Here is a 21,760-nt window from a genome sequence, read left to right on the forward strand (position 1 = left end):
GTATATTTTTTGCATTTTTTCTATTCATTGTAAACAATGTATTTATAGTACAGTCAGGCACACTTACGCTTAGCAATTTTTCTGTGTTTACTGAGTCATGTGGCTGCTTTCTACTCAGTTTGCTTTATCTGTGTTTGAGCCAGATTCATGAGTAAGCAGAAAAAACATGTGGGCACAACATACTGTATGATGGAAAGAAAGCGAGGAGAGAGAGATCATCCATTCAGAAGCCCCTCATAATGCTCAGTGGCTTTTGCTCATTTAGTTATTGAATTACTCACTGCACATATAGCTGATATACAGTATGTATGTAATGCCTTGTGCAGCATCTACATATAAAGTTAATCCATGAGGGTTTACAACAGCCACTGAAACGTATCCTTGACAAAAAACAATGACATCCACCCCGCGGCACATACTCATAATAATACTCGCATACCTCGCTCTCATTTCTTTTCTTCCCCCTTCCTTTATCGCTCTCACACACTCCCCACACATGTGAGGGCCAGCACGGGCTGTCTGTCGGATGAGAATTAAACAAATGTATCAGTTGGAGCTGGAGAATATAACGCCCCAGGGACTTAATTTACCTCCCGCATGTTCGAGGGAGTTTGTCTGTGTTTTACTGCCCCACATAATCTACGGCATCACAGAATCTCCTCTACTTTAACTCTACAGCATCCACGACTAGCACTGAGCTCATTATGAGCGGCGGGGTGAATTCCACTGAACATCCAAACCCATTCCACCCACTTTTCGCTAAAGGCTAGCATGCTTTTAAATTTGAACGTTCATTAATAACACAGGCAATGCCATCTGCTTGTGCTGGGCTTTTGTCTTGATTGTTAGTTGGCGTGTTGCTAATACAGGCCGGAAAGGTCACGTACAAGAGGCCTCTTTTGTTGTTCTATTTGGAATTGCTCTCACCCGTTGTGTTAAGAAATCATTAAAAATTGAAAGGGAGAAAGCTGGAAGAGAGAAAATGCATATGTTTTGGACATTATTAATATTAAATAATTATGTTTGTCTCCTAAATTGAGAGTGACTCGCACCACAATATCAGTAATTAGATGAATTATAGATGGAGGAGGGACGGGCTAGTGACCGTCTGAGTAAATGGAATTGCCAAACCCAATTATGCCTTTTTTTTTTTTTTTTTTTTTAAAGTGCAGCCCCATTAGGAGTGTCACTTCAATGTCCAAATGGCACTACTAATAAAACCGCAACTAGCACTTAACCGGTTTAATTAATAGTAAGATGATTAATATTAGAATTACTTGGCATTAAACACTGCTCACGCTGAGCAATGTTTGACAGCGGCAGGCGAGTGCGCTGGCGGGAGCAGCATTTTTTAGATGAAGTATGCTCATTACTGAAGACTCTGTAATGTAATGTAAATACAGTAATACAACATGAATTTAACATTTATTTGAAGAACTGCTATATAGACAGTAGACTAAGTTTACACCTTTTCCATTTGACTTTTTATAAATTTGCTTTTTATAAGAATGCTGACAGGTTTAATTGCTTAAGCATCAGTACAATATTCATTAATTTATGTATATTATTTAACAAAATAATTAATTAATCTGCATAAAGCAACCTGCAAATATTTAGTTATGAGTTGTACATTAATAGACTATAATATAGCGCTGTCAAATGATTAATCACGATTAATCGCATCCAAAATAAAAGTTTTTGTTTAGATAATATGTGTGTGTGTACTGTGTATATTTATTATGTATATATAAATACACACACATGCATGTATATATTTAAGAAAAATATGTTATATTTGTATATTAAATATATGTATATATAATATAAATTACATATAAATATATACATGTAAATACATGTAAATATTTTCTAAATATATACTATATGAGTGTATTTATATATACATAATAAATATACACAGTACCCACACATATATTATGTAAACATAAACTTTTATTTTGAATGTGATTAATCATGATTAATCGTTTGACAGCACTACTATAATATCAGTATTATTGAAATACAGGTTTCAAAGCCATTCACTATCCTCTGGTAGTCTTGTGTTCTACTATCTTTTATACGGACAATAAAGAAACAACTCATTAGAGTCAGTCGTCTGGGAATTGATCTACATTGACTGCAATGTATGTTCACTAAGAACAACTTGTTCATAAGAGTCATTTGGTCATGAATCGGACTACACTGCTTGCTCTGTATGTTTCTGATTCACTACAAAGAAATGGCTCATAAGAGCCATTTGATTGGGAATCAGACTATGTTGTTTGCTTACGTTGTATGTCTTCGAGCCACTGGTTCGTAATAGATGAACACTGGTTTGTTTTCACAGTATAGACGCAGAATTGGTGTTTCGGCGGTGGCCGGCGTTTATAATATTTTCAGTCAGAATATTTTAGCAGGGTGCTCCGTTTGAATGGGCAGAATGAATTTGAACTTCATTTAGGTTCAGTAGCTATTTTTTCAATGGAGCACTTTCTGAATAAGAAACCTATTTATGAAAAATTCTATATAGGTACTCCAATAAATCTGAGGCTGCCAGGAAATATCTATCAGCTGCTTTCTATGCCATTAATGATGTATTTCTACATTGACTGTTAACCACGGGAAGCTTCAACCCCTCCAGAGTCTCTTTTGACAGAAAGATAACATTTCACTACAGCACATCAGCCTCTAATTGGACCCGATAATTAGTCCAAATGAAATACTCATGATAACTACAGGCACAGTTTTGTGCATGTGCTGCTTATGAATGCTACAGGGCAGGTAAATACAGGATGTTGAGATTTCACTGCTGCTCTCACGATCCAGCTCTCTCTTGGGCACACCTGAACTCTCTCACCAGCATAAGTTTGCCAGAGTATATAAACATGCCTGAAGTGGTCAAGAAACAGCAGAACGGCACCTTGCCAGACTAGTGTTTTTCCCAGGAAACAGTTCCCCAGATGGAGAGAGGCCCCTGGGCCTGGCCCCTCTGAGACCACCAGAACCACTAACGGACACAGAACGAAGCTGACAAACACACAGTTCCAAACACCTGGAGACAACAGCCTCAGCTTTAAACAAAACATATGACTAATTCAATAGAGGATTTTGTATGTACATTGCATACCGGAAATATAAAATAACTGGTGGGAGTGCGTTAAGTTAGCAGATAAACAACTCAAACTGATTTTCATGGATCACCTGTATATATGTGATCTATATATATCTTCATTTATATATGATCTGTGTAATAAATCAAAGAAACATCAAGGCTAAGAGAAGCACAGGCACCTAGATCAGGGGTTTTCAAATGTTTGACTCCAAGGACCTCCAAATATAATGATTCCCTTGCGAGGGACCCCCTCATCAAACATAAAGGCACTGCATACCATTCAAAAATTTGGGTTCAGCAAAGTTTTTTATAGATTTTTTTAAATGAAGTCTCTTATGTTCACCAAGGTTTTTACTTAATCAAAAATACAGTAAAAACAGAAATATTGTAAAAAAAAATATTGATCTATTATCTAATATCTATTTTCTATTTTAATATTTTTAAAAAACATAATTCGTTTCTGTGATATGCAAAGCTGACTTTTCAGCAGGGATTAACAGCAATACATTTTGTGGAAACCGTCATAGATTATTTTTTTTGTTTTTTTGTTTGATGAATAGAAAGTTCAAAAGAACAGCATCTTTTTTTAACATTGGACAAGTCTTTCACTTTTGATCAATTTACTGCATCTTTGCTGAGTAAAAGTATTAATTTCTTTGAAAACCACCAATCGTTTAGTGTAAAGGTAGTGTAAATATTAATAAATGTAAATAGTAGAGCAAATGTGTGAGAAAATGCATGATATTATGCAAAAATAAAAAATCCTTAATCAATCCTTGGTTAATGTTCAAAATCTGGAAAATACTGACAAAACCTTATTGACCATAAACTCAAGGAGATTTGTATAGCAGTTTCTATAATAAATATTGTTCAAAAGCAGTTATCCCTGTCCTAAATTTTTTTTTTTTCCCCGAACCCCTATAAAACTTTCTTGTAGCCCCCTGCGGTCTCAAAACTCTGGCTGAGATTACAACAAATATGAAAGAGTAAAGACATCCACAGAAAGAGCAAGGTTGACTGGAGTAAAACAGAAAAGCAGAAAGCCGTGGACAAATTGAGAAATTAGGAACGCATGGTGACGACTCTCTGAGGACCAAGCAGTGAGCCGAGACCTATTACAACACATGGCACCAGACAGCTGTGCTGGTAATTATCATCTATATGTTTAGCAGACGCCCTCATCGAGGACAGTGTGCGTGGCTTCTGCCTTCACCATTTAGCCAACCTATTTGCAGCCCCGTGGGGATGAAAATGAGAGAGACAGGATGTCAGCCTGGGATTAGAACCCAAAACCATCTTCTATCTGACCTCTGTGTGCAAGTAAATAAATCTTGCAGTAAACAATGTATAACTGTTCTTTGAAGCACGCTAGTCACAATGTTGTTGTCTCCTGCTGTGTTCTACAGATGTGTATTTGGGAGCTTTAGATATAAATGGGTATGTGAGTCTCGGTTCTCCATTAAAGACTGTGGTGTGACTAAAGCCCAGATGTGGCACTGATGCTCGGCTGCATCCAGAGGTGCTTCACCAGTCTGTCTATTGTCGAACAGCTGCACCCAACCATCTGCTTCACCTCTGTGCTCACTCGCTTTCTCCCATTCTCTTTCTTAGAGAAATACACAGACTGCCTATCACAGACTGCACAGAGGCTTCCTGACAAAACTCAGAGCTCATTAGGGAAAGTTAAGCAAGTGGTCCTTCACAGAACATACTCAGGAAAAGACAAAGATGGTCTTAAAGGGATAGTTCACCCAAAATGTATAATTTACTCATCTGTCTATCTTCTGTGTAACACAAAAGGCTTCTTTCCATATGTGACCCTGGACCACAAAACCAGTCATACGTAGCACAGGTATATTTGTAGCAATAGCCAAAAATACGTACATTGCATGAGTCAAAATGTGTTTCACCGCTGGAGCAGATGTAGACAACAATGACTCCTAAGCGATTGAAGTGTTCTGTTGTTGGATGTAATAATGAACATAGCAGTCGTCATTTACTCCCGACATCTGAGCCGCTGAAGACGCAGTTGATTATGTTTGTTTCTGAAGAGAATGCGCCCCCGATCTACATAAATGCGTCTATGTTCGCACGAATCATTCATGATCCAGCCTCATCTACAGAAGAAGTGAGTATAATGTTTTGTAATGAATCTTTGCAAATCGCCTTTCCTAATAATGTGCTAATTAGCAAGTTTCACGATGAATGCGGTTAAAGTAAACAGTCTCTCTGAGAGCAGCTCGGAAGAGAGGGGCGGGGTCAGCAGAGCTCATTAACATTTAAAGGAAAATGCTACAAAAATTGCTTGATCTGAAAATTTGTTTTTTACACTACCATTGAGAAATTTTAACCAAGCTATGTTACAGACTTTTCATTAAGACCACAAAGAGTCATATCAGCTTGTGGAAAATGGGCATCCTATGACCCCTTTAAAGGCAATTTTCTCAATATTTAGTTTTTTTGTTTTGCACCTACAGATTCCAGATATTCAAATAGTTGTATCTTGACCAAATATTGTCCTATCCTAACAAACCATACATCAATGGAAATCTTATTTCAGCTTACATCAGCTTTCAGATTATGTATAAATCTCAATTTCCAAAAAAATTACCCTTATGACTGGTTTTGGGGTCCAGGGTCACATATAATAAAAATGAGTAAGGACAGGGCTATCAAGCTTTAAAATAGAAAGCAAAAAGCATGAAATATCATAAAATATGATTCATGCACTTTATTCCAAATCTTCTGAAGCCATATAATAACTTTATGTGAAGAAATTAAAGCCATTATTTACTGATAATTCTCCAATTATATAAGACTCCAATCAGTAGGTCTGGATCATTCTAAATAATAGATGAAGAGAAAAAGAATTGGCTCAAAAACTGTGATTTTATTTTTGGATGATGAAAAAGTAACGTGTAAAGTAAAAAAAAAAAAAAAGATTATTAGATTATATTTTTCACTAAAACACTATTTTTTCTATACTATAGTTTTTCTACTTTAAAATGTAATGTTTAATTAATAATGTTTAAATGTGTTACTTGCCATTTCATTGTTATTGTAGCAATTTCTACAATTGTTTCTACACATTTTTTTCTGTGTCTCTGATATGGCTAATTCTCATGAATTAGAGCGGCTTAAAATTTAGTCTGTTTCTCACATAAAGTTATTGTATGGCTTTATAAGACTTGGAATATTTCCCATGAGTTTTAAAAAACACTTTTTTTTGGTACTTTTTAAAAGCTTTTTTAGTCATTTTGAAGCTTGACAGCACCCAGTTCACTCTCATTATACAGAATAACAGCTATTATGTCATTGTTGTTTCATGGAGAAAGTCATACAGGTTCCAAACGGTTATTTATATACAGAGGTCAAGTACAACAAGACTTTTCATTTATGGGTGAACGATTCTAAAAGTGAAAACAAGAAACGGGAACAGAAAGAAAAGCAAAGAAAGAGAATGCATGTTTGAATGAATGCCTATCGCTAATCTGGTGGTGACATCATGGTGGAGGTAGAAGAGGATGAGGAAGAGTGTAGAAACGTTCACTCCAAATGTGGCTAAAGGTGCATAACAAGGGACTGGCCGACGGCCCATTATTCCCTCCCTTTCCTCTCTCCCTTTTGAAGACAGGCGGGATTTTTTTTTCTACATAAAAGTAAACAACATTGCCTGCAGGCACAATTTCCCTGGCAACACAATAAAATGTGCAGTGAATTTATGATGGTCATCCATTAGCTCTTACCAAGGAAACATCACCCATATCTGTCGTCCATCATTCTAATAGAGGGTTAATGCACCAAATTTACATAAAAAAGTCATATTGTCTGCATGAATTATTTACACCCTCAGCTGTTTTTTTCCCCCTTTCTTTCTTTCTCTCCCTCGCTTTCTTTTTTAAGCAACTTGGGGTTTTGTGTTGGCTTCTCAGAGAAAATTCTGACAGTAAGAAGGTGGCCTTGTCAACTCTCTCTCTTTTCTCACATCAGACAGATGAACACAAGGAAGTCCTGCATCTTGCTGCTGGCACAATTAAGAACAATTGTTAAGAATTTATGTTTGAAACAATTTAGTTACTTATCTACCAATGAAAACGCTTCAGACAGATCAATCAGTGCATAAATACAAGTTCGCTCAAATGAAATACAGTCAGATTAAAATCAAATGAGAGAATTCGGATAAACAGCCATGTGGAAGTTCAGTTATGTCAAAAACACACTCAAAAACAGTATTTTGATTAAAGAAAAAGTCTTTATCTCTGGATAACATCCAATCTCATAGATCACCCACATTAACCATAAATGCAGAAGAAGAAAAAAACCACACACACACGCTTGGAATCCCCTGAATTACGTAACTCGTTTCATAAATGCTTGTGTGGGGACATGAATTGTAATATTGCCACTAGGTCCTTGGGATGAGCTTTGTGATTGAGCAATTATTACGAGCTCAATTACTATCATCACATTATCACTGCTAATCCATCGGTGTCAAAGATGTGGTGAGCGGCTCATATTATCTTCACTCAGCCTTTCCGCCACTCCGATGTAAGGCACTAAACCCCTGCCAACCGACCACCCCTGTGCCTGTGCCCTCCCGTCCTTCGCACTGTAAAGTTGTCACTAGGATGAGTTCTTCCATTTTTTCTAATTTCACCTGACAGCACTACAGGCATTTCTGGCGAGCAGCGCTAATTTCTGACATGCCTCAACAGACAGAGACTCGATCGCCCGGTGTCATCTGACAGACACGCACAGGGAAATCAGACAGAAGGACGGATGTTAAATCGCAAGAACAGTTCAGTGCTGAGTTTGAATGATAAAAACGCTTAAGGCACACTTCAAAATATAAAAAACGCAGACTTTAATGTAAATCGTTAAAAGCTGGAAACACAATTCTCACTGAAATATCCAAGTCTAACAGTATCATATAATCACACATAATAATGCATAAAAATTCTGTATATAAATATATAAATTGATTAGAAGTGACAGTAAAGACATTATTTCAAATAGATGTCGTGCTTTTGAACTTTCTATTTATTAAAAATGCTGGAAAACAATTTATTTACATTTTTTTATATAATATATATTTACATTTTAATATATTAGAATACAAATTTAATAATAGTTCACAATATTACTGGTTTTATTTTATTTTTGATCAAACAAATGCAGCCTTTGTGAGCTTAAGAGACTTTATTTTTTAAAAATCGTACTTTTTTTAACAACCTTATACAGTATATCAGTATAATTATTTTTTTCACCTTTTATAATTTCTTTCTTTTCTTTTTTTTTTGTGACAGTGTAGAAGAGACAGGAAGCGAAGTGGGAGAGAGAGGGGGGCGGGATCGGGAAAGGTCCACAGGCTTGGGCATTCAAACTTGGGACACCTGTAGCAACAGCGCATATATCAGTATAATTCAAAGAACAATTTTATGCAAAAATTCAAATGTAGTCGGCGTCAATAGCATCGTGGGCAGCACACCGACATGTAGTGCTGTTGTGCTTTGGGTGTCCCGAGTTCGAGTCTCGCCTCGTGGATCTTTCCCGATCCTGTCCCACCTCTCACTCTCCCATTTTGCTTCCTGTCTCAAATATTGTCCTATCCTAATAAAGGCAAACAATGCCAAAAATAAATCTTCAAAAACAATAAAAAAAAAAAAATGTACTCACCCTCATGTTGTCTCAAACCCATGTGACTTTCTGTCCTCTGTGGAACATAAAATTAGACATTTTTAAGAATATCTTGGCCTCTCTTTTCAGTACAATGAATGTGAATGAGACTGAAGCTGTCAAGCATCAAAACAACAAAAAAAGCACCATAAATTTGATAAAAGACGTCCATATGACTTATCAGCTAGATTACAACACGTCTGAAGCCATATGATAGCTTTGTGTGAGGAAAGAAAACTAAATTCAAGTCATTAGTCTCTTAAAGGCTGATTTGTGAAAGATTTGTTCTTTGAAACAGATCCTTTCAATGAATCAGCTGATCCAGTTCACGAAACAGAGCTGAATGATTCACAGTATTCACAAATGATCCAGTCAGAAATTGTTTACAACCCACTGGAGTGGAGAATTTTCAGTGAACAACAAATTAAATTAAAGCTATCACATGACTTCAGACTAGGAATATAGTCTGAGAATCTGGTGCTTCTGGGCCCTTTTTTGTCTAGTACTAAAATGCTCTTTTTCTCTTTGTCAATTTGTAATTCTCTAACATAGTGAGGTGGCTCTAACATAGTGAGCCTTGCATGTTCCCCTACAGAGCCTCACTGATCGCCTCTCACAGTTTAAGGAGCTGCAGTGGTAAACTGGTATCTGCCTGGTCTGAAAGCAGGGTCAAGGTCACGACCTTCTGTTTAACCCTACTGAACTCACCAACCCCAAATATTCCTCCAGTTAGTAACCTCACTGCAAGTTCACTCACACTATATTTTGCATAAGTTTTAATTTGGCTCTGAACAATGGAATAATTTCAGCTAACATGGACAACACACTAAAGGGTGGCCTCATAAAAACAATAAATGAATAAATACCTTAATAACTCTTGTGGAATGAGAATGTATTGAAACCTTGCAGGCAAAACTGGTACTAAACAAATCAGCGGCCTGACGTCTTCTAATGATCCAGTTATGTAATAATATTGCTGTAATGGCACAGTACATGCTTCATAAATTACAAAGCCACCAAAGCGGCTTCTAAATGGTATTTGCATGCTCACCACCCATAACATAAATTTACATACAGAATGGTGACTGGAATTGAAAATCAACTTTGATCCACCCTACTAATGAACAATTACAAACCTGGTGCTCTCAGGCCCTGATTTGCATTCTAAGAGCCAGGTAAAAATGTTACTGCGAAGCATTTATCTCCTTCTGCAGAGAGAGCTTGTAATTCCTGACAGCCGGGTCAAAGTTTCAGTTTAATCTAGATCGTAATTTTTTTAATCTGCTGATCAAGTGAATTTTAATAGAATAAAATACAGTCTGTTTGAAGGAAACACTAAAAGAAGACACCTACGATAGGAAACACGTGTCTCAGATTTTGAGTTACTGCGTGTCGGGCGGATCGAGGAATGCACGTAACGCTGTGTTTGTTGGAAAACGGTCTGTGCACGGCACCATCAAAGCCCTGCCATAAGGCCAGGTGCTTCTGAGGTGAAGTATAAGCCCCAGGGTATTATGTTTTACCCCTGCATATCAAAATGCCACATGCTGGGTCCAACTTATCTTGCGTTAAACATGAAGCTTCGTCAAGTATCCACACATCCTTAGATTCGGGATGTCTGAGCTGTGTCTTGGAGATTGGACATTATTTATGTGTTTTAGTCTTATATAGACACTTATTTAAAAAAAAAAAGAATATAACATTTAAATAATATTTATAGTGTATTAAGTCAAATTACATTTCAGTTTTTTTTTTTACTCATGAGGTGGTAATAGGATTCAATAGTCTTGAAAAAGCAAGGCGCTATAAACAAGAAATAATTTTTTCTTTACCAACCACCTTTACACCATTAAAATGCATTCAACGAATGACACTTATAAGCAGAGTTGCTGAACAAGCGCTTTTAAAAATATTACTGTGAAAGTGAGACTTGTTTTGGTAACCTCTTTCAATAAAACACTCGAGGTGTCGTTTCTGGCATTCACTTACCTCCAATGGCTCATGTGCTGCGAGGCGTCTTCCTCCCTCCATCGATCAATGCTTACAAATGCCAGCATCCTCCTGACTAATGTGTTTGTGTAATAATATCTGTATTACACACAAAGCTGTTTGTCACACACACAGATGCACACAAACACACAGACATGCAGTAAAGCAATAAATTAATCAGGAGATTAAGTGGAAAAAAGCCATTGATTTTTTGTTGTGTGCAAATAGGCATGAGAGGCGAGGAGCACTGGGGTGGAACACGCTACAAATGTGTGTGTGAGTGTGCTTGAAACGGAGTTAAATGCTTATATAGTTACCAATATGTTTATGTATTGCTGGTATTCACATAAATGCATATTTAAATATATATATATTTTTTTACAATTGAACTAATCAGAATCAGAATCTGCATATGGAGGATTTGGATCAAACATACTGTACTGCCTCATATAAACACATCTTAATCATGATTTAAGATGATGTAAAGCTGAGTGTAAATTAAGCTTACTGCGGCTAATGAAGTTTGCTTAATAGCTTCTGTTCCCGCTGCAGAGGTTTCACCCTTCTCCACCAAGGACTGATGTTGGGGAAAGGAGGGGATTGATTTCTTTGCCAACTGGCACATGTTCCATGGGAAAGCCAGCCAGCATCATCCCAGCGTGATACTGCCTGGCCTGGCAGAACTCCATACATCCTGCAGACACCCCACCCGCCTCTTTACAACAGGAATCCACAGATCCTGCTGCACTGTGAGGAAGCCAAAGACCCGTTTACACCTGGTATTAAGATCCGTTTTGGGTGATATGATCGCAAGTGACTGAATACAGAAGCCGTTCACACAGTAAAAGTCTGGTCTCATCTGTGAAACTTTGCCGACTTAACGCGGAAAATAAAGCTATATTGAATATTGTCAATAGAGTAGCGAAGCACTGCTCACATAGAAGTCACTTTCAATCCAAGCAGCTTGTTTGGTCAACATGGCAAATTCATGTGACCAACTTGAATATGTTGGGAAAAATTCGTAACTGCGTAGATTCCTATTGAAATACATGGAATAATTTTTCCGACACAGAATACAAAAAATAATTAAAAGGTAACTGTGACTTTTTATTTCACAATTCTGAATTCTGAAAAAGTCTGAATTGTGAAATTAATGCAATAAAAAGCAACTAGTCTCGAGACACGTTTTAAAAGTTAAACTTGACACAGCAGTATAAAAACACGGCGTAAAAAGGCAGAGAGACGCAAGGTAATAATTAAGTTTGAAGGGGAAAAATTTTATTTTTCTTACATGTTATAAATGCACTGTAAAACGGCGGTCAACGACATCCTTCTAGTGCGTGCATAAAAAATTTCAAACGCGGCACAGTGGGATGTAAAAACGCAGTACAAATCATTTTGTGATTTTATCACTTAAACCCCATTCGGATGCACGCTAATCCTTGACATGCTCCTAACAGCAGTGAAGGACTGCCTACTCACCTGTCAATCACCCACTACATTAAAAAGGGGGTTTTAACTACTAGGCCTATGTGCTGCTGTAAAACTAATTTACCATACATATACACCTTACAAGACCTCACAAGGCTTCCTCGGTAGTATGTCGGATATCAACATGTGGAAATACAGATCATCCTGCAAGATATAGTTTATGATTATGAAACTTTAAAAAAATGTAAGCATTATAAAAAGTTCTGCATAAATTCCTATTATCACACAAAAATTGTCCCCAAAATTCAGCTTGAAACATATTTTTTTGTGATTTTTCTTACTTGAAAACTTGTGATGGACCACCTGAGACAGAACTTAATATCTGGTGCAAATGAACGCAATGCCTGCGGCTGGTTTCCTTCTGCACTTTAGCAAAGTATAGCAGTACAACACTAAAATGCCACAATACAAATCTGATTCTGCATTTCTGAATCATAACCACAGCTTTACCATACAGGTCATCATGTCATTCATGTGAGTATAGCCTTGAATCTATTTGCAGAGATGATATACAAAAGCAAAATCCCACAATGCATTCTCACGCATAAGAAGACACAATGCTGTCCGACCTCCAGAACCACGTGCCTCTGAATGTGAAACGCTCACCCTTTCAGGCTCAGTATGGTTTACCTTCCACGTCCTGATGACTTGCCCTCTCCGTCACTCCACGTATTTATTTGCCGCATACATTTCCATGCCATCGCTTGCAGAGGCCACTGGGAGTGGAGAAGGGGAAGAGGGCAAAGTGGAGTGAACAAGTGACTTAAACAGCTCCTTCTGTATGCCATTCACCTTCACTGACCGCCACAGAACACACACGCACACACTTGCTTCCGTTCCTGACCTTACAAAGCCATCACTGTTGAGGGCAAAGGTAAAGCAGATGCAATCGTCTCATTGCTATTCCCTCAACAAAAGAGTGCAGATGAATAAACAGCGTCCATCAGGCGGCCGGAATATAGCCGAGTGAATGAGGTGTTTGAGAAGGGGTCAGGGAGAGGTGACTGTAACCATGTCAGAACCACAAGTAAGGCCATTGGTAGTCAGCAGTCAACAACAGGTGGACAGATGGTGCAATTGGCCTGAGACCCCAACAAGGGAAACTTTTTGATGCCATCTTTATTTACAACGACTTTTGCATCTTTTAACATTTTCTACTTGCGCTCTGAAAGGATTCGGTTCTTCTGAGGCCATCACTGTCTCTTGTCTTTCATTCTGTGTGCAGTCTGTCTTACATAAACACACACCTGTGCACTTCCTCTCTTTCTGCCTTGAGCGATCCAGTCTCTCTCTGACAGGAGCAACGGAAGTGCAGTGCTTGAGACAGCAGATGGTTGCTTACCTCACTTGACTCAGGCACCTGCCTTATAAAATAATCATAGTAATCATGCATACGTTTGACAAATGAAACGTTTAATCATCTAAAACATTGGAATCCATGCACAGACCATACGTAAAACTCCATTCGCATGCGATGCTTAAAAATTAAAGACGTTTTTCTGGAAAACTGAAAGAACATTATTCTGTTAACTGAGAGCCATCAATTATATAGTGAATGTTTCAATTAGAAGCTTTGCTGTGTATCTTTGTCCTCACAGAGTGTACAAGTGGGGCCAAAGTGTTTAAAAAAACAATGGAGTACAGATATGGACCGGTTTAGTGACGAAGGAGACTTGGAGGATGTGCTTTAGCATGTGTGTGTGTGTGTGAGTGTGTGTATGCAGCACCTGGGTTGTGGTGCTACCTGCAGCAGAATCCTGATTGGGTTTGTTAAATAATGCATGGCTCTGAGGACAGGCATTTGATAAAGTGTAGCACAAGAGCCCATGCATAAACAGCCACCATATGCAGAGGAAATTGATGGAGGAGATAAACTCCTCTCTGTGTGTGTGTAAGTGCCAGTCTGTGTGAGTATTTAACTGTATCAAAGGTGTATTTTTATGGGCTGGTTTGCATGGGCATCCTACTACATATTACCATAGAGGCCTACAAAAAAGTACTTTGGTGGTATTATGGTACCATGATGAAATCAGATGGTTCTTTGATATGTATGATTAAAATATTCATATTTACATTATACTCCTAATAAAAAACTCCTAAAATGATGAGACATCAAATACAGTAAAGAAAGTAATAATGTGAAATATTATTAAAATTTAAAATAGTTGTTTTCTATCGGAACATTTTCTTAAAATGTAATTTATTACTGTATAGGCAAAGCTGAATTTTCAGCAGTCATTACTCCAGTCTTCAGTGTCACATGATCCTTCAATAAAATCAATCTAATGTGCTGATTCGGTGCTCAAGAAACATTTTTTATTATTATTATTATTAATATTATTATCAATGTTGAAAACATTTGTTCTGCTTAATTGTTTTGTGGAAATCGTGATGCACTACCATTCAAAAGTTTAAGGAAAAAGTAAGATTTAAAAAGGATGGAAGGAAGGAAGGAAGAAGAAAGAAATTAACACTTTAATTCAGCAAGGATACATTAAATGTGGCCGCATATTTTAAAAAAATGTATAAAAATGTATAAAAGATTTATATTTTGAATAAACATGGTTCGAACGTTCTATTTATCAAAGAATCCTGAAAAAAAGTATCACAGTTTTCAGCACAGATACAATTATAAATTTAGTGCTGTCAAACGATTAATCGTGATTAATCGCATCCAAAATAAAAGTTTTTTTTTGCATAAAATATGTGCGTTTTGTGTATATTATGTACATATAAATACAAACACATACAGTATATATTTTGAAAATATTTACATGTCTATATTTATATTCAGATAATTTATAATATAAATAAATATTTTTAACATATAAACATAACATATTTTTCTGAAATATATACATGCATGTGTGTGTATTTATATATACATAATAAATATACACAGTATACATACATATATTATGTAAAAAAAACTTTTATTTTGGACGCGATAAATCGTGATTAATCGTTTGACAGTACTAAAAAATATATAAACAATTTTTATAACTACAAAAATTGTGCAGCATTTCTAAACGCTCATGTGACCTTGAAGACTGGAGTCATGGCTGCTGAAAATTCAGCTTTGATAACACAGAAATAAATTATATTTTAAAACATTAAAATAGAAAAATTAAGGATTTTGTTAAAAAAAATGCTCAAAAAGCCACAGTCAACCAAAGTGTAGCACCATGGTAATTTCTGATACTTTAGCTGCTAGTTTACTTGCTAGTAAGGTACATGCCCTTTGTGTATTTAACATAAAGACCTATAAAAACAATAACGCCCTCAAGAGTTTTATAGGCATTATGAGTCCTGTATGTTTTTAATGATATACTGTCGATAAGAACATAATCTTATGCACATTTATATGTCCTATGATGCTATTCAGTAGGCTATTTATTTGTGTGTGTGTGTGTGTTTGTATGTAGCTTTGTGCCGGTCTGTGTAACTGTAGTGGGTCAAGGGGCTGTCGTTGGGGTCAAGGACTGCTTTGTACATGCGAAGAAGCAGTGCTTTCTGTGGATCTGAAGAAAGAGCCGCTATCATCATAAACAGCCTGTGTATGGAGATACATGTAAACTAGCCTCTATCTTAGTCCGCCCACCTTATCACAGAACAGTGTCACCCTGATCTCATCAGTGCTCATCCTTCCTTTTTTCCGTTTTATAATCTGTCTTATAGTCTGTCATTCCATCCCCGATCTTTCCTTTAGCTCTTTAGTTTTTCTTTCTGGGATTTAGTTTATTTGCAATAAGTTATAGATCCAGGACCTTAAGCATGCGTCTTTCTTTTAGCCCAAGTCTATCAGTCTCATTACCCACAATGCAACCCTGGACCTACTCTATTTTTCTTTCCTGCCCTCTAACCAATACATAACCCAACCATAAACAATAAAAATATACTGGAGGAAAAACAAACTCTTTTGTGTGTGTGTGATTCTTCAGCTTTAATTTACTTAGTCCATTAATATTTCAACTTTCCCCTTCTCTTTCCCTCTTTTCTTCGGGTGGACACGGTGGTGGTGGGTGTGCTGAACCGTCACACCCTTGTTGTTTCAAAGGCATAAATATTTCAGCCTGCTTTATTGGAGACCCTTGTTTCACATCCCAAAACTCGGTGGCACACAAGAACACACAGACTATCACACATGAACTCTGCTTTATTTTCTTCCTCTGTCACTGTTCTAAACAATCTCCTTTTGCACCCTATATTCTTAAATGAGCATTTCTTCAACTATTGGTTCATTTGGCCTTAAAAATACACTTTTAATGACCTCACTAACCTTATTTGTCCTCTCATTTTTTTGTATTTCACACATAATAATTTTTACACTTTTTGCAAAATGTGACAAAATTAAAGCCTGCACGGAAATGATGCAAAACACACACACACGCACACGCACACGCACACACACACACACACACACACACACACACACACACACACACACACACACACACACACACACACACACACACACACACACACACACACATATATGGGGACATTCTATAGGCATAATGATTTTTATACTGTACACACTGCATTAACTTTAAAACTTTAGAATTTTAGAATTTCAGATTTTCAAAAAACTTTTTCTGCATGATTAATAAGCTGTTTTCCTCATGGGGACCAAAAACATGTCCCCACAAGGACAACAATTACTATCCTTGTGGGGACATTTGGTCCCCATAACCTAGGGAATACTAGGTACACACACACACACACACACACACACACACACACACACACACACACACACACGCACAATAAAATATTTACCTTGATTTTTCTTTTTCTTCACACATCATATGTAAAATTAATCTCAAGCTCTTTACCTACACTGTTCTTCAAAGCAAGTACTCTAACTTTTGAAAAAGAAAGAAAGAAAAAAGTTTGATATAGGTAAAATTCTTTGGTGCAGTGGGAATTATGCTATTATATGCTATATCTTCATAGTTTAAGATTGAAATTCAATGTGGAACAAAGAGATATAAAAGGCATTGGTAATACTTTAAGAAGAGATCCCATTAGTTAATGCTAGTTAATGTATTAACAAAATTTAACTAACAATGAGCAATACATTTGTTACATTATTTATTAACCTTTGTTAACATTAGTTAATAAAAATACTGTTAACTATTAATTCAGGTAAACTCAGGCCCATTTTAACAGATTAATACTGCATTAATAAATGTTGTAATTAAGAGTAACTAAGATTAATAAACGCTTTATTGTATTTGCATTGTTAGTTAATAGAACTAATAGAACCTTAAAGTGTTACCAAGACATTTTAAAAAAAGCTAATAAATGATGAAGGCCTGGTAGAAAGTTATACCAAGACAATTTTAACGTGCCCTTTAACAACAAAAATATGTTTAAATAAAAATGGACCCCTATTTTTTTTTAAATAAAAATGGACCCCTAAGACATTAGAAGTTAGAAGTCTAGTTTTTGCAGGTCATATTAAAGGACACGGGCACATTTTCATCTGTAGAGTCCCAGCTGAGCTTTCCTTATTCAAATGTCCAATCTACTCTCCTCTCTGCTGAGTATTTACTCTAATAGACATCCAATGAGGCGTTGGGAGTGAAGCATCAAACACAAGTTCATTAACCTGCCGCTTTTCTGAAGCATCTTTCTTCTTCCCTCACCTTGGTAATGCGCTCTTGCTGCCTGCCTCAGTCATTACTTTTGCTCTGATGTGTGTGGATGCGATTGCATGATTGTGTGTGTGTGTTTGTGTCTTAGTTACATCTTACCATCACAGTATCTTGGCACGCATACGCCCACACACAGTGCATAAAAGTGAGGACGTTATAGGTGATCTTCGGCAGGCAAATGGGAGCTACGAAGGAGCCTTTGACGAGACAAAATACAGTGCCAAACTCAACACACACACACCCAGGAGGAGGGAAAACACAGAGCAATAAGCAATTTGAAAAGTTGGAATTGGATTTTGCAGAGAAGGAGGAGGCCGTCGAAGGCTCTTTTCTCACAGACCAGTGCCCAACGGAGCACATGCGCACAAACGAACCTGACGGGATGCCATATTGAAATGCGCACTGTCTCCGGGGCACTTATCCACCCCTGAAATTTTTTTAAATGCAAAGTGGGTTGTTTTTGCCTACTGACCCAATCACCTCGGCCCAACTCCAACATGGCCCCGCCCTTCCCTGGACACCCCCGCCCCGTTTGCCGAGGACTCTCTTCTCATTTGCCTATTCATTTAAAAACACCAAATGCCCACTGAGATCCAATATGGGGCAGAGGCAGGGGGCTCGAGCGGGCCCACAGCAGGGAAGAGCCGTGAAAGAGACGGGGGAAAAAAGAACAGAACAACCTGGCAGAGAGGAAAAGCAAATAAGGGAGAGAGGTGGAGGATGACCAGGCGTCATGAGGAAACGTCTTCAAATGTCTATCTCTCACCATCTCTCACTTTTCCTCCCTCATCCAGCTTTCAGGCTGGTGGGTGGTGGGTTGATTGGGTAGAGCTGCCCTTTTTGCTCCATGTGTCCTGTATGTGAACGAACCATTCTCATCCCCTCTGTCTTTCTCTTTATAGATGGGAATGTTATTAAAATACACATTATCACACAAAACTGATACATGAGGTCAGATAAAGACGCATAGCTAAAAACACATAAACAGGACCAAACAGGGGTTTCAAATGAAAAACAGGATAGTTTAGTGCTGATCAGAGTGTCTGGAGTTACAGTAGGTGGTGTAGAAAATACTGAGAAAGTTTTAAAAGTGAAATTACTGGATCAAGTTAAAAAAATGTAGCCCAAAAGATACTTGAATGAAAGTACAACAGTTTACAATTTTAACAGTGTTTAAATATACACGTATTTTGTTATTATTAAATATTTAATAGTTCTTGCAGTCGAGAGACAGCTGAATTTTTTCATTAAAGTAACAACCCATTTAATTGTAATTGTCATATCAGTTGTCATCACATATAATATAAATATATAAACTGTATATGAATATTAAAATAAATTATACAAGAAAACTTCCATAAACTTGATAGAAAAATAACTCTAGTTAGGAGCATTTTGATAAATATATGCACTATATTACATATTCAGTATATTTTTATGTAACCTGTTGTCCTCATTATTTAATGAATGTTTGAAAAAATATTATGAAAATATGAAAACTTAATTTCATTTTCAGCATTTTGGTTACCAAAAATTAATTTTGGTGCATCAATTATCACTATTATTCCTGAAATAAAACTCAGAATTTTTTTCTTAAAAACTGCAATACATGTCAATTAGGCAAGTATCTTGATAGTATCACTGAAGGAGACAAGCGCATGTTTTATATATATGCATACATAATATAACATTAGTTTTTTATTCAATGCTAAGTGTAGTAGTGAAGTATGATTACTCAAGTCATTTATACTCCTCTGTGTATTGTGGTTAGAAAAACACTGTGAAAGAAATGACTAAAAAGTGAGAAGAGAGAGCAGAAAGAGGAAGATTGTGTTATCAAAATGTGGCAAATGTCTCATTTAATGTTGAAGCACGTTACTAGAACACGGTGAGCTCCAATCACATCCCTGTCTGTCTTAATCTGGAAAACAAAAACTTCCAGTTTATCAGTAAAATTTAACAAAAATTAACATGTCTTTCCATATTAACAGTTTGAATTTGGTAGCTTATGTGAGGAATAAACTCATTCCACTTGCTCGATTCAAAGCTCTTTAACACCTGAAACACGTGCTCTCTTAAAACAGCTTATATTTTCTCATTCATCCTCGTTCTCTCTCTCATCACAGACACGCACACGCAGGTTATTAGGGCTAATTGCAGAGGCGATGCTGCTTTCTTCAACAGTACAAACAAAATCAAAGTGGAGCTTTCCCTCCTCCTTTTCTCCTTCCTTCATGAGCTGAAAAGGTATGCTTGTTCCCAGACCTCTTGTTCTAAACACTTCAAGCGCCTGGTGACAATGAGGCTAGTTGCAGACCTCTGAAAACGCAATAATCTCCATATGAAAAAGAAATGCATTGTAAAACAACTCCCTCCATACATTAAAAGTAAGGTGTTTAAGGTTGGTGCCATCTTTTGAAGACTTACTTGCTAACAAACTGCCAGCATATGCAGCGCAAGTCTCTGTGGCAAATCCATGCAGAAATGCAGCAGTTAGCACAAAAGGGCATCCCATATTGAGGAGCATATGCAAAAATCACTGCCACATAATAGCCTCAAGATCCTTAGGATATTGAGAGTGAGCCACCAGTGAATACAAAAAGAGTTGCCCTACCACTGGCAAACCTTGCGGTCAGGCGACCTCGCTAATGCTAACATCTGGGCTTATGGTGCGATGCTTGGAATACCTGTACCCCAGGAGAGATAAGCGAGAGCCGTGTTCAATCCGCCGCTAAGCCAAGTGTCCCCAGTGAGATGGCTCACCTATTGTCTGTGCTCCTTATCATAATGTAGGTCATGTTGTCTTCCCTATTTAGCACCGACCATTCAATTAGCCCCCATTTCCATAGTAATTGAGGCAGGCGTTGGAAGGGTCAGTCATGACAAGGGGATGAGAAGTGCCCGACAAGACTTTTTTAAAGGGCTCTGTTAGAGCTGGCACGGTCTTTAATGGTGCTTTTCTCTTTAGTGGTTGTTGGTCTCGTTCTGAACACTAGTGTAGCAGTTGTTAGCTATTTTTAAGCACTAGGTTCTACTTGTCAGGTGATCTTATTTTTAGATTGTATGGTTCAGGTGTTAAGATGGCAAAGTATATTTGGTGAATGTTAAAGTTGATTCAGGTTTGAGCTACAGAAGCGGTAATGTGCTAAGCATACATGTACATGCTAGCACATTTGCTAGTGGATCTCGACTATAACAATGAATGTTCTGCTTTTCTTATTCATTAGATTTAATTGATTGCTTACTGAGGACATCGAAAAGACTTATTTTGACATTTTTGGAAAATATTTACTTTTGGAGAGTGAGAAGAAAATGAAGGAAGCAAAAGGCAGAAAAGAGGTTAAGTCCAAATATTATATCCCTGAGCTATCAAATATTCCATTCATATAGGATCTTCACGGCAAAAAACTAACCCTTGTGTTTTTAAAAGGCTGTACAATTGTTATTTAAAGGATTAGTTCACCCAAAAATGAAATTAACTATGAGGTTTGCCTCAATAAACTCCTAATTTGATACTTAATATTAGTTAATAGTTTTTAAGTTTAGGTAGTGGGTTAAGTTAGGTAATTGTCTTCCACAAAAATATTAAGATTTTTTTTGTCTTTTTTGCATTGATAGTAAAAATAAGTGTTTCTTGAGCAGCAAATCAGCATATTAAAATGATTTCAGAAAGATGATGTAACTATGAGGACTGGGATAATGACTACTGAAAATTCTAAAATATTTTAAACAGTAATAACTTTTCATAATATTACTGTTTTACTGTATTTTTGATCAAATAAATGCAGCCTTTGTGAGTGCAAGGACTTCTTTCAAAAACATTTTAAAAAAT

This window comes from Sinocyclocheilus grahami, unplaced genomic scaffold (assembly GCF_001515645.1).
Source record: "Sinocyclocheilus grahami isolate Dianchi unplaced genomic scaffold, SAMN03320097.WGS_v1.1 scaffold96.1, whole genome shotgun sequence".
Classification (NCBI taxonomy): Eukaryota; Metazoa; Chordata; class Actinopteri; order Cypriniformes; family Cyprinidae; genus Sinocyclocheilus; species Sinocyclocheilus grahami.